Genomic DNA, 14,521 nt, shown 5'->3' with positions numbered 1-14,521 from the left:
TAATTGAGGCAACTGACACATCGCTCACCCAATACTGCATACTTATACCCTGGAAACATAATTCAATATTAGTTACAACAGTATACTCACCAAAAATAGACGGATACAAGACCAGGGTGTTGATTTTCCAAAAATGTGAAGATTTATTATACAGTTGTAGTTGCACACAAAAAATGATATAATCCAAAAAATAAAGTAAAATATAAAGTCGTTTAGCAAAACTGGAGATATTCGGCAAATTACTACTAAGTTTCTAAAACTGGGCTATCTACTTTCTTTGAAAAGCTTAGAGCATCCTCTGTGATCTGGTACCTCTCCTATCCCCTCCGGACTGAAGACTCGAACCCTTAACCCTCTGCCCTGAGGGGTTTTATACTGTATGTTCCTGAGGGGGAGGTAACCTTTGTTTGTTTTCCTGTTTTTTTTTTTACCATGCTTTGATATTTTTGGAAGATGGCTGGCGCCAAATAACTCACTATGGCTTAGTGAGGGAAAAACAGACACACATTCTTATGCCAACTCCTATTTATTTATGGGCCTTTACTTATCAACTAAAGAGATCTAAGGACCCTTTACCATGTCCCTTACAAACACACCTCCTACAAACATTACATTTTAGCATTAAAACTAAATCAAAACACAATACTGTCTCTAAGAATCCAGGGAGGCTAAAATAACATCATCCCTACTTTATATTAAAACTTGTATTTTTACTTAACCTGTTTAGGTTTACACCTCATGTTGTCATATGATCACATGAGCAACCTGGAATCAAACTTCTACTTAGTTAATAGGGAGGCGAAAACAATCATCCCTTTTTCAATTCAATTTGTAAACTATTAAAAACAAAACAGTTAATAATCATTATATCAGTTTCAGAGGTGAAAACAAAAACAACACACAATAAAATGAACTCATAGTGTCTGCCTTCAACATCCAACATGGGGTGAAACTAGGGGGGGGGAAAGGGGTGGCTGCTAATCTCCAAACCAAGGGAGGTCACTAGGTCAGCCAGACAGTTCACTGATAAGGAGGACAACATGCAAGTCAGCTGTTTCCCTTCTTTTTATCCAAATGAGTATAAAATATCTTCTCACAGTACCCATATAAACTTGACCATACAAACTTTACAATAGATTTATACAAAAAACACTTTGGCGAACAACACCAAAGTTCTCATCACGGTAATGACATCCATCACCACTAAACCGCCGTCTTCCCTGATATATCAGTGGGCCATGTGGAACTTCAAAAGTCCCCCTTCCTGCAGTCCGCCCTGGCCTCGCCGCTTTTGAATCTTCTCCTGGGGTGAGGTACTGGTCCTGTTGACATGTGGTCAGCTATCAGATCTGTGTCTGGCCAGAACGTCCTTCTTCTGTACATGCTCTCTTGAATGTAAACATGCCCATATTCATTCTTCTGGACATGCTCTCTTGAAAGAAACTCATAACGCCTTGGGTAAGCATTATATCTCTTGCGACCCCACTGCCCATATTCATTCTTCTGGGATCGCCCGGTCTGCATTCTGGGGACCTTTTCCTCATACTTTGAAGACTGCGTCATCTGCTGGGGAGGCGGCCTCTCCTCTGTTGAGGATTGCCCTGTGCAATCACTGGCCCTTGACCCTTGACCCCAGCCAACTTCACAACCTACTGCCGGCCTGTCGACACCCCCTGTTGAAGTTTCTGGGGTCACTTCCCTCATATTGCCGGTCACAGGTTCCCCTGCGCCCTTCCTGGCGACCTTTAATCCATTTATTCTCTTCATCAGGTTGAGCTCGCGGGAGTTCCCCGTCCTGTTCATCACTTCTTTATTGATTTCCTTTATGGACCCCCATTGAGCTCCCAGTATGCTCTCCTGTATCACTACCTGGACTTCTCCTACTTGTGTGATTGCCTTTACTTCAGCCCAGTATCGCGTGCAACGAGACTTCAGCGCATATAGAGTAACCGTTGCCACAAGTTGCCCAGGAAGCATGGGTACGGAGGGTACCACACTTAAACTACCCAGAAAGGTAGAGGCATTTATCACCCCTACTCTCTCTCTCGGCGTCCAGTTCCTGAACACCCCACCCCCCTTTGCAGGGATAGGGTTAATTCCCGGCGTCATCATAGCGATATCCTGCCAGTTCCTGGGGTCAGCTAAATGCTTTATGCTGATCCTGGCTCCATTAGCCCCGAAGAACTGCGGCCCGTGTGGGGGAAGCACCACTCGCCGTCCTGGCTCGTAGGTCGACCATAAATCTGTGTCAGTATCCTTCTTGAATCTTTCTCCAGACTTAAACACAGGAGGCCCGCCCCCATGGCTAAAAGGAGCAAAGATCGGTGCAGGCCCCCTTCCCCTCTTGACAGCTTCCCTCCCCTCCGCCAAGGACTGCTCTTCCTCAGTATCGGGAACTCCATTGTCACCCGCGGGCTTGTTCCGGATCGGGAATATTGAAGGATCCTCCGGATCATATAGCGCTATGTTCTCCCTTCGCGGAATATAGTGTATGGTTTCGTCACCTGAACTTGGGTCGTGCTCCTCCCACTCACGCTGCCATTCACGCTGCTGTCTCGATTCCTTATACTCTGTTGAAGGTGAATCCTCACCTGAGTTCTCCATGTCTTTCTCCATATCCTGCTTTGATCGTTTGTTATCCACATTAATCACTTGTCCACTGTGTTTCCTCTTCATTAAGGGATTGATTTCCAGATCCCTGTCAACCTGTTCTTCTTGTAGTTGTGTTTTAAACCTGCTTTTTTCTGATGCCGATAGTTTCAGTTTCCACTGCTTCCAACACTTTGGGAATGCAACTAGCAGCGGGCCCTGCTTCTCCTTGGGTATTCCCTCCGTTGTCTTGTCATCATCCTGCTGTCCTTTCCTCCTTTTCCCTCCTGTCTTCTGTCTCTCCTCATCACTCCCAGCTGCCATCTCCCAGCGCTACTTGGATTTCAGGAGCCTTCATGGGATGAAAGACATACAGTAGAGGTCGTTAATGTGGATGATCAGCCCAGATGTAATTCTTACTTTTGTTCCCAGTGACATTATAGTGACACAATCAGGCAACGTCAATCATTATTCATTATACAGGTGAAGTTATTCTTATATACATTTTGTGATGTGGAAACTGTGTTACTCAGTTTCCATAGTTGCAGCTCCTTGTCCCATAGTAGAGTTCTACTTGCTCCACCCATTAACTTCCAGGATGACCTCTTGTAACACCCTTCCTTGATTTTCACCATCTCCGATTGCCTTAATGTCAGCCCATAATTTGCTATCCTGGGAGTACACAGTGACCATGACATCATACTGGTCCATTTGCTTCCAGGCCATCATGTAACCCGAACACTTCACCAAGGTCGACTTGTTCATCATCTCAATCCTATGTGTCAAATTCCATTGTTTATACACTCCCTCCCTGTCGGTAGGTAGTATGCCTGGTGTCATCATCGCAATCCTGTACCAACTGTTTGGATCTGAAAGTTCTAAGGAGCTTAGTTCAGCTCTTCCTGCATCAAAGAATCGTACAAACGGAAATGTGAATGGCACAGGGATTTGCCCTCCGGGCTGCATAATTAGTGTGGTTGCCCTAAAGGGGCAACCAGACTCTTGTATCTGTAACACTTTATTATTATTCCACACCTGGAGTAAGACAAAGTTGTAAGACAAAGTTTGGCGCCCTACAACAACAAGAAGTTTTGACTGTACGCACTTGAGCCATATGTCAAATTGACCGGAAAAATCGGGAATCGACCGCTTGTACTGTGCGAAGAGAAATGTTGTATATTTTATTTGATATGAATTTATTAGTGAATTAAATTTCCCCATTGACATGAATGGGGAAATGCAAAAAAACACATTCAAGTATTTTTCCCTCTGAGACTGTAAGCACTATAGTTACAAAACTTTCAGGGATATTTCCTAATTATCACTAAAATTAATTACAAATATTATTTTTTAGGTCGGCCTCATGGTGGCGCTATAACATCCCACTTTACCTTTTGCCTCATAACTCTGGAACCGTAGGTCGTAAAATAAAAATTATTTTTACCCTGGATTCCTTGGGTCATGACGCATCTCCCCATATAGGCCACGCCCTTTTCCGCCATGATGGATTTTCCGCCATTTTGAATTTTGTCCAAAACACACTTTTTGCTTTTCCCCCTACAGATTTTGTCCAAATGTCACAGAAATCGGCACACGTGACCTCTGGACCCACCCGATTAAAAAACCGACTTCGCAATTTCGGTAGTGCGTGTCGTTCGGCCGTAACCGTCGTCCGAAGTCAGTAGGAGGGGCCTATATCACGAAAAACGCCATAAATCACGCACGGGATGTCCAATCCATCCAAAATTTGAATCGCACGTCCGGGGTGGTTCGTTCGACCGAGTTCCGAAAGCAATTCCGTTTTCATCCACAGGGGGCGCCGCAAACGCGATAAATGTAACCGTCTGTCGGGAAAACATGAATTTCGGGGGTCACATCCCCTCCGAATGACTTACACGCGACCTGAGGCGTGACTCGAAACCGTAGCAGGCCGGCGATATCAGCGGGAGGGGTATATACGCAAGCCGCCGCGGCAACCACACTCTGCAATTTTTCAAAATTGCGACCTTTCTAGTTGACCCATCCTCCTGTGTCTCTGATACCATAACAGGCCCCAGTATCCCTGTTTCCTTATGTACTTCATAGTCTGGCTGACAGGAAACGCTCGTTGACAGTTCTGTTGGTTCCACCGCTTCAGATATGACATTGAGCTCCGGCCCCTCCGGCCTAATTTCAATTCCCAACACCCCATCTACATCTGTGGATTCATCCTGCCAGTGTAAGATTGACTCAAACTGTATGGGGGAAGAACAGGAGACTTGAAAACACCCCTCCCCCTCTTCGCACTCATGTGCTGCTTTATCTTCAAAGTCCAGTATTGGTTTCTTACTTTCTTGAGTATCAATCAAAGGCTCAAAGCCTTGTCCACCGGTCAAGGACACTTGGGGGTTCTTGGTCATTTGTGGGATATCCTGAGCCCATGCCTTCTCACCCTCAGTTTTAAGCCGCTTTGGGGGTGAAGTGAGAAAGGAATCTGATGGGGAGATAACCTCACTCAGGGTTGTGTCAGAAAGATTTATGTCCTCCTCCGAAGAGTAAAAAAACAACTCCTTCATTTCCTGACTGGGTGAATATGGCTCCTCTCCTGAGGTATTCTCTCTGTCGCTGCTTCCTGCGTACACCACCTTGATGAGTCCCAGGGCTTTGCATGCTTTATAGCCCAGGATCGGTGAGCCAGAGCAGTTCACTATATAGAAGCTCTCTGTGGTTGACATGGCTTTATATGTGCCTATCATTTTGCAGTATCCAATCACTTCCAGCACATGCCCACCGTATCCCCTCAATGTACGATCCGCAGCCATTAATTGTGTGCCGGGCATGAGTGTGTCAAAATCCTTTGCAGGTATTACACTTGCTTGTGCCCCTGTGTCCAGCTTGAAAGTCAGCTTCCTGTTCATTGGCCCCAATCCTATGTCTGCATATGCACATTCCTCCCCTTCCCTTTCTGAAGTGAGAGTGTCCACAATCCGCTCAGAGTTATCCTCCTCATTCTTCCTCATTTTCCGTGTACACACTATTGCGAAATGGTTACAACGACCGCACCTTCGGCACTCTCTTCCTTTTGCTGGGCACTCTGTTGACTTGGGGTGTTCTCCTCCACACCTGCTGCAGGCTTTTATCATTTCATCGTGCTCACCCCCTCTCAAGAGGTGAGGCTTTCCTGGTTTGTGTGGGATGGCATGCGCTTGCGATTGCTCATGGGAGTGGGCTATATCGATAGCTCCTTCCAGCGTGAGCTCTGGTCCCTGGCTCAGTAAATGACCGTGCACTCTCCGTGAGTTGGTTGCAAATACAATATGGTCCCGGATCATCTCCTCACAATTTGTGTAGTTACAGTCTTTGACTAACTGCTTCAGCGTAGTCACAAAGTGAGCGACTGTCTCCCCGTTGCCCTGCCTCCTTTCATGGAATCTGCACCGGGCAAATATAGGGTTAACTTTCGGAGTGACGTAGTCTGCAAATCTCTCGTAGTATGTATTTAACTCCTTAGCTTCATCCTCCGATAGCGTCCATCTATTGAGGACACCCCTTCCTTTGTCCCCCATCCAAAGCAACAGGTAACTGCATTTCTCCTCTTCTGCTATCTTCTTAAGTGGGCCTGAGAACATTAATTCAGTATGCTGCTTGAATCTCCTCCACTCCTCCGGTAGGTCATAAGAATACCAGTTCATTATCGGAGTAGAAACACCGAACGCATTCATTTTCGTTATTTCCTCGGTGGTTTACAGTCGACCGCTGACGTTGTCCAGTATCCTTCAGGGTCGTCAAAGCTACTAGAGCTAGTCAATCAACCTAAATGTGGGGAAAAAAACATAGTTCAATATATACAATAATAGTGGTTACAGTCGAATTCCTTCCTCTATGTCGGCCCTGCTTCCTCAGCCCCCTGAGGGCTGGAGGGGGTCGAATTAATGAAGTTTGGATGTTGCCCAATCCAATCTCAAATGCAAAGAGTTGTTGAATAATCACAGGCTGGTTTTTAAGGAGCTTCTGTTTTCCTCACTGCGACACGCCAGTATACCAGCTCCCTTCATACATCTTCTGGGACCCCTAGCCTGGCTTCACCAGGTCAGGGGTCACATGTTATCTCCAACGAGGTCAACTCCCAACGTCCCATGGCTTAGACAGCCTTGTGTTCCACAGCAGCCATTAGACACCTTTGGGGTTGCTCTGATATAATAAATAGTCTCCTTATCTCTTTCCTTCACCATATCTTTCTGGCACATATGCATGCCACTGATCCACATGTGACAATACATCCTATATTAGACAGGGAGTAGACAGGTCGTCACGGCAACGCCGTAGGTTGCCACTCCAGTGTCATATAAAGGTATACGAAAAGTTCACACAATTCACATAAAAGATTCAAAAGGGACTGGGACAATTTCCGGGTCTCCATGTCTCCATGACTCGATCCTCTGTCCCATTGTCCATTTTGAAAACACTCCACGGTGGCTCCTATCGTTTCCGACACATTTGCATGTCACGGCTCCACACGTGGAAAACAAAATTCACACAATTCACATAAAAGATTCAAAAGGGACTGGGACAATTTCCGGGTCTCCATGTCTCCATGACTCGATCCTCTGTCCCATTGTCCATTTTGAAAACACTCCACGGTGGCTCCTATCGTTTCCGACACATTTGCATGTCACGGCTCCACACGTGGAAAACAAAATTCACACAATTCACATAAAAGATTCAAAAGGGACTGGGACAATTTCCGGGTCTCCATGTCTCCATGACTCGATCCTCTGTCCCATTGTCCATTTTGAAAACACTCCACGGTGGCTCCTATCGTTTCCGACACATTTGCATGTCACGGCTCCACACGTGGAAACAAAATTCCAACATATGCATGTCACTGATCCACATGTGACAAACACAGTTCAAAACTATGCATGTCACTGATCCACATGTGACAATACATCCTATATCGACACCTATAATATTCCTTGTCACCTCTCGTCCTTCACCGTATGTTTTTCACACATATGCATGTCGATGATTCACATGCGACATACTCCTATATGTGCCCGCCTTCATGCATCCAAGGCACGGTTTCACGACTTTATGAATGGATCTAGTAATCTGTTACATCACTCACGTAGGCGTAGGTGTTTGTTATAATATAGTCACAGAATGTCCACTGGCTCTTGCGCAGCGAACAGACAGCGACAGGCTGGAGGGAGGGAGGTCATCGACCCCGCTCCACCAGCATGTCCCTCTCTTCTCCTGTGTTTGTTGCTGTTGACTTCTGGCCTTGCAGATATCAACTGAAATCGCACTTGATCGCATCTCACACCAATATCATTGATGACAAATATCGTTCACCCCGGGAATTCACAAGCTTCTCCTGTGTTGTTGCTGTTGACTTCTGGCCTTGCAGATATCAACTGTAATCGCACTTGATCGCATCTCACACCAATATCATTGATGACAAATATCGTTCACCCCGGGAATTCACAAGCTTCTCCTGTGTTGTTGCTGTTGACTTCTGGCCTTGCAGATATCAACTCAAATCGCACTTGATCGTATCTCACACCAATATCATTGATGACAAATATCGTTCACCCCGGTAATTCACAGGTTCCAACCGTGACCATCCTACTGGATCGCCATTTCGTCTGGACCGCTCCTTGTGCAAAGGAACCCTGTTTCATACTTTTAGGTGAATAAAAGCTAACTCTAAGTATGAATATATTTCTAATTATACCTTTATTTAACCAGTGAAAAACCCACTGAGACCGCGTCTCCTTACAAGTGGGAACTGGTCAAGAGGTAGAAATAGAAATCACGCTTAAATACTATAAGCCAAGTAATATATAAGTATATATAATAGTAATAATAATCCAGGTATACAGTAGTACAGTGTACCTTCAATTTAGCCTTAAACTTAGTTTGGGATCACACCTCCAGTTTGTTAGTCAGTTTGTTAGTTAGTTAGGGGGAAACAACAGGAGGGAGGTGGATCCGTCTGTGCACCAATAATAATAATAATAATAAAAATAATACCTTAAACCACCCCACACTCAGTGGTGTATAGGGAGACTAACAGGTTTGGTGACTATCATTTCTCCCTCCTGCCTGTGCCAGGAATCAGGAACCCGGGAGAAAGCACCATTCCTGCTTTAATTCTTACACTTTATATTTAGGGTGTATCTTCATCTTTATCTCATTTAGTTTTTGTTTAATTTAGTCCAACACCTATGTCTTACACGGGTGTTCTCTCCACTGTCCCAGCAGACGCCTGTCCCAAGCCTGGCCCTGCCAGCTTATCTTCCTCATGCGTCTGGCCTGTCTCCCCCTGCAACAGTAGCAGGCGGCTTGTGCACTTGTATATTGCCCATCTCACCGGGTCCATGACCCAGGGTCTGTTCGCCAGACGCACCGTTGCATGTCCAACTCCAAATCTCCTTGAATAGCAAAACGCACATGCAGTAGGCATAAATTCACCACACCGAGTGTGAATGGTTGGGACTGAATGGCTGGGATAAACGTGTGAGTGTCGTGTGAGCGTCCCAGGCTGGGGCTCTTCACCCTTTCTGCACTGCATGTTCCACACTCCTCCCAGCGTCCACACATTCCAAAACCAGTGTCTCCATTTGGGGCTTTGCCCGTTTCATATTCCCCTTTTGTGATTACTTTCCGCAATCAACCCATTCTTTGTGTTATCGTTCACCCAACCAACGCTGTTGCGCGAGTTGCTCCGTTTGAAATGAGTGCGCGTCCTGGCACACGTCAATCACCAAGTGTGGAGCACGGGAAGAAATGAGTGCATATCCCTCTCTTTCTATTTTATTTCCCAAGTGCAAATCCGTTTCTTTCTTTTTGTCTTTCCCAAGTCCAAATCCGTCTCTTACTTCCCCCAAGTGCAAATCAGCATCCAGAGCCAATATAATTTTCACGTGCACATTGAGAGCAAATATAATTTATTTATGTCCCTTTTGTTACATTTGTAATGCTGTGAAATTCACACTCCATGAACCTCCAACGCTTGATTATTTGTTTGCTTGTGTCCCAGGGTCTGCTTGACACCTGTCATCTTTTCCATACTTGTTCCAAAAGACCCGCGGTCCGGTTTTGAGGATGAACGCGTGCAACGCGCCACCACACTCAAAAAAAATCCAGGGACGCCATGTTAGACTGTCTGAGTGTACTTGACCATTCTGTCCCCCTTTTGCCGGTTCAAGTTCGGTCGGTCACTCTTTCTGTCTGTTATAGTACGATGAAGCAGAGTTCCAGGTATATTTATATAGTGGATTCAGATCCCAGGACTCTACAGCGACTCGCCTGTATATCCTGGGTATCTATTGAACTTCTGATGAAGAGAGAGCACCGCCCTATACCCCCAGCGTCTCGCCTAAAGGATAGTGCGGCCTCTGTTATTAAGGCCCAGGCCTCAGGCCCCTCAGCGCTTTGCCTGAGGAGTCTGGCCGTTGAACACAGAGGTCATAGCGTCTCGCCTGTGACATGAGTTGGGTTGAAATGCAAACTTTAGTAGATTTCTTCTCTTTGTCCTGACTGTGCATGGTAATTGAGGCAACTGACACATCGCTCACCCAATACTGCATACTTATACCCTGGAAACATAATTCAATATTAGTTACAACAGTATACTCACCAAAAATAGACGGATACAAGACCAGGGTGTTGATTTTCCAAAAATGTGAAGATTTATTATACAGTTGTAGTTGCACACAAAAAATGATATAATCCAAAAAATAAAGTAAAATATAAAGTCGTTTAGCAAAACTGGAGATATTCGGCAAATTACTACTAAGTTTCTAAAACTGGGCTATCTACTTTCTTTGAAAAGCTTAGAGCATCCTCTGTGATCTGGTACCTCTCCTATCCCCTCCGGACTGAAGACTCGAACCCTTAACCCTCTGCCCTGAGGGGTTTTATACTGTATGTTCCTGAGGGGGAGGTAACCTTTGTTTGTTTTCCTGTTTTTTTTTTTACCATGCTTTGATATTTTTGGAAGATGGCTGGCGCCAAATAACTCACTATGGCTTAGTGAGGGAAAAACAGACACACATTCTTATGCCAACTCCTATTTATTTATGGGCCTTTACTTATCAACTAAAGAGATCTAAGGACCCTTTACTATGTCCCTTACAAACACACCTCCTACAAACATTACATTTTAGCATTAAAACTAAATCAAAACACAATACTGTCTCTAAGAATCCAGGGAGGCTAAAATAACATCATCCCTACTTTATATTAAAACTTGTATTTTTACTTAACCTGTTTAGGTTTACACCTCATGTTGTCATATGATCACATGAGCAACCTGGAATCAAACTTCTACTTAGTTAATAGGGAGGCGAAAACAATCATCCCTTTTTCAATTCAATTTGTAAACTATTAAAAACAAAACAGTTAATAATCATTATATCAGTTTCAGAGGTGAAAACAAAAACAACACACAATAAAATGAACTCATAGTGTCTGCCTTCAACATCCAACATGGGGTGAAACTAGGGGGGGGGAAAGGGGTGGCTGCTAATCTCCAAACCAAGGGAGGTCACTAGGTCAGCCAGACAGTTCACTGATAAGGAGGACAACATGCAAGTCAGCTGTTTCCCTTCTTTTTATCCAAATGAGTATAAAATATCTTCTCACAGTACCCATATAAACTTGACCATACAAACTTTACAATAGATTTATACAAAAAACACTTTGGCGAACAACACCAAAGTTCTCATCACGGTAATGACATCCATCACCACTAAACCGCCGTCTTCCCTGATATATCAGTGGGCCATGTGGAACTTCAAAAGTCCCCCTTCCTGCAGTCCGCCCTGGCCTCGCCGCTTTTGAATCTTCTCCTGGGGTGAGGTACTGGTCCTGTTGACATGTGGTCAGCTATCAGATCTGTGTCTGGCCAGAACGTCCTTCTTCTGTACATGCTCTCTTGAATGTAAACATGCCCATATTCATTCTTCTGGACATGCTCTCTTGAAAGAAACTCATAACGCCTTGGGTAAGCATTATATCTCTTGCGACCCCACTGCCCATATTCATTCTTCTGGGATCGCCCGGTCTGCATTCTGGGGACCTTTTCCTCATACTTTGAAGACTGCGTCATCTGCTGGGGAGGCGGCCTCTCCTCTGTTGAGGATTGCCCTGTGCAATCACTGGCCCTTGACCCTTGACCCCAGCCAACTTCACAACCTACTGCCGGCCTGTCGACAGGCTGTAAACCCTATGTCAAACTGTGCTGTAATGTGTATGCTGCCCCCAAGTGTTTTGTGGTGTGAATAACGTCATGGATCGCACATATTTCGCGACCCAGTGGCTTCCTATAGTTTGTATTGAAGACAAGTGTACCGCAATGCATTACTCTTCAGTGCTGAGAACCAAGGGCTACATATGGACGCGCACCAACACGTGACACACACTAACCAATCAGAAACGTTATACAACGTAAATAACATTTGACATTTCATGGAGGCATAATACTAACGTGTCAGCATAAAACAACTTTTAATCACTGCCTTTAGTTAGTGGCTACTTATATAATATAATATTTACGTTTCTGATTGCTAATTTTAAATATATTACAGGCTGTAGATTTCGTTTCTCAGTCATTCTTATTCACGTTTTATTAAGGGGTTGTGCATGGTGGTGCGGCGCACCAGCGCCCCCTATGGACGCACCGCCACTGTCCCACCACATCTAAAAGGATGAGGCTGCAATCAGCATGTAGGGTGTGTCAAGCTAAGGACACATGTATATAGGATATATATAAATATATTGAACAATAGTGGCTCTAAGGCCAACTTTTTAGAACCCAGTACAGAGAAACCCAGTACTGCTTGTATTTGTGAACTTACCGAACCTTGTGCTCACTACAAACTATTTTTAATTTAGAGATGACTTTTACCTTCAAACTAAGGGCTAACCTTTATATGGGCCTTTTTGAGCTCTCCTTTATTCTGAACTCTGAGGCTAATCCTTTTTATTCTTCTATTCTCTCCTATCAACGCTACATAGATGACATATTCCTTATTTGGAATAATACAGCTGCGAACTTGGGTCTTTTTCATGATTATTTGAATTCATGTATCGAACACCTTAACTTTACTCTGGAGTCTAGTGACTCTCAGATCAGTTTTTTGGATATTTTGGTGATAAAAGAAGGGACTTCCCTTCCACAAACCCACAGAATACAGATAGGAATACTTTACTTCATGGGGATAGCTTTCACCCTGGTCACCTTATTAGGAGTCTGCCTATAAGCCAGTTCCATAGGGCCAGGAGAGTCTGTAGTTCAGATCAGAGTTATCACAGGCAAGCAGTTGATTTAACAAATAGATTTCTTACAAGGGGGTACAAACCAGAATGGATTGACACAGCAGCTAAACGTTTTGAGTCTGTCACACAGCAGGATTGTTTGAAACCCACTACACGCACAAAACCAAAAGATAATTCCCCTTTCTGTATTACTAGTGTGGGAGGTCGGGTGGGAAATAGGACTCGGAGTGCAGGATCAGGGGTTAGACACACGAGGGCGCCCCTTGCTTTATTTCACAAACAGGTTCAAACAAAGTCAATTTCACAGCAGAACTTAAACAGATACTATTCTTTGCATGAGGTCCCGGGTCCGGGGCGGGAGTCGTCACTGCAGAGGATGAGAGGGGTCGTTAGCATACGGTCAGAGCACAAGGTAATACAGGGTTGGGGCCTGAGACTCCGGTCTAGGCAATCTACCAACTAGACATTTCTATAACTCTTTCTCTTCTTCTTTTCCAGGTTCCAGAGGAGGCCAGGAGGCTCCCCCGGAGGTAGGTAAGGTGGTACGTAGCTTTCTCTATCCACAGGGCACAGAAGAGTACTTTAGAGTAGAAGTACTTGGATACGGGGTGGTGAGTAATCAGAGTAAAAGTACTTGGTTTGGTACCGGGTGAGTATGGTACATAGGGCCCCTTACGCTCGGCCAACAGGAAGATACACAAGCATTTATACTCTTATTTCTCTCTATATACTGGGTGGCCGTGTCGGTACGACAACGGCAGTCAGGGGGCCGGTCGATGCCACATTTTGCACACACACTCCCTGGATGCCAACGATGAACGGCCTGTTATAGCGCCACCAGGAGGCCGCATTTTGAAAAACACAAATATGAACGGAGCGTGCAATTTACATGAAATCTTTCACAGACTTTCCTAATATGCTGAGGAATATATCTCACCATTTTCACATTGGCCTGTTATAGCGCCACCAACAGGTGGATTTTTGCAAAACACATTTTTTGAACAAAATGCCTCAAATCATCCAATTGCCATCCAAGGCGTAAGAAGAAATGTCACCCTTTTCACAACCCCAGTTGTCCCTGAATATGTTTTGAGGAAGTGCTAAATTGTGTATAACAAAGTAAGGTCTGGATTGAGACAGAGAGGGGTCTGGGCGTTTCTTTTTAACACACTTTTTATGTGCCTTGTTGCATGCCCGCAAAATCACTTCAGAGTTATAGCCTCTGCTGGTAAAGGGGACTGCCCAGAGATCCGAAGTCCCGTTATAGTCCGAACATGCAGAAAGGTTGGTGAACATGCGCTGCTGGTTGGTGAACATGGCTGCTCCCGACATGCACTGCTCCCGTGTTTGTGGTTATGTTTAGGGTTAGGGTTAGAGATAGGGTTAGTAATTCCAGAACAATGGGAGGTCGGAACTCGGAACAATGACTCTGGCAAATCGGTTAGCCATATCAGTAGCTTGTGCCTCAAACACACTGTCATCACAAATGCGTCTTAGGTGCTGATTAGGAAGGGTGACAAGAGTCTGAGTGAGCAGTCTGTTGCCAGACATTGTCTTCCTAAATATAGGATGTTTGGGGATTGTGTGGTGTGGGGCCTTTCCATTCGATCCTTAGGTATCACACCAGGGAAAAGAAGGTTAACTCTATACATATTCCAACCTCATA

Source organism: Protomyctophum bolini, assembly GCF_963924005.1.
Source record: "Protomyctophum bolini genome assembly, chromosome: 24".
In the NCBI taxonomy this organism is placed as follows: Eukaryota; Metazoa; Chordata; class Actinopteri; order Myctophiformes; family Myctophidae; genus Protomyctophum; species Protomyctophum bolini.
Note: the sequence above shows the minus strand (reverse complement) of the source record.